The sequence below is a fragment of the Orycteropus afer genome, unplaced genomic scaffold (genome assembly GCF_000298275.1).
Source record: "Orycteropus afer afer isolate SDZICR_OR568_19922 unplaced genomic scaffold, OryAfe1.0 scaffold00421, whole genome shotgun sequence".
NCBI classification, from domain to species: Eukaryota; Metazoa; Chordata; class Mammalia; order Tubulidentata; family Orycteropodidae; genus Orycteropus; species Orycteropus afer.
The window spans coordinates 1,358,015-1,358,979 of NW_006922008.1; positions in this window are offsets into that span (position 1 = coordinate 1,358,015).

Consider the following 965-nt stretch of genomic DNA (forward strand, 5'->3'; position numbering starts at 1 on the left):
CCCAGGCCAGGAGATGGCCCACAGCAGCAGCTCACGGATGTGGGTGGAAAGTGTCTGGGAGGCATTAGGCTGGGGAGCTGTAGGGAAAAGGGAGGGGGCAGAACCCTGTCCTATGACATGGTCACAAGGGGCCCCAGGTTTCCCAGCGTCCCTGGTCAGGTTCTGGGACAAACACCCATCAGGCCTTGGTGAGCAGGTCTCACATCTTCAGCCCAGTGCGTGTGCGTGTCCATGTGCACAAGCCAAAGTGGGGGACTAGACTCATCTCTTATTGTCACAGTCGTCTTCTCTGACCACCAGACTCTGCCCACTTTAGCCACATAGGAACCAGCTGAGAAAGGTACATAGTAGGAAAAAGACGGTCACAAAATCAAGTTGGATTCTGCTGTTGTTGCTGGCAGCTAGCTGGAAGGGATCAAGGGGTGGGGGGCAGTCTTAAGAGGCGGCTAGAGGCAGCAGCGGAGTCAGCAGACCTGGGCTACTCAGTGCAGGGGCACCAGCCCTCAGCATATGGTCACTGTGGTGTCATCTACAGCAGGATGTGGTGGAAGGTGCTAAGTGCCCAAATGGAGACAGGGAGCACAAGGGGCAAAGTGACGCTGTCCCACCCAGCCTCTGCATTCTTCCCAGTCCCGAGTAAGAGCAGACTGGCAGGGGCCCCTCAGGGTAGTGGGAGCACGGCTGGGCCACACTCAGGAGGCCTGCAGCAAGCACCTTGTTAAAATCAGCCTTCGGTTCTTGGACTCACAACTCATCTGTGCAGGGCAGGTGAGGATCTTGAGTTTGGACCAGCTGTGCTGGGTGTTACGACTAGAGGTGGTGGCACACAGCCCTCCAGTCCCCAAAGGCTGTCAGAGCAGGCTGATGGCTGCTGCCCAAGGGACAGTGGGACAGGTGTGTCCCACTGCTCTGGGGCCCAAAGGAGCTGAGGGGCAGGCCTGCAAGCCCTGCAGCTCAGCCTACAC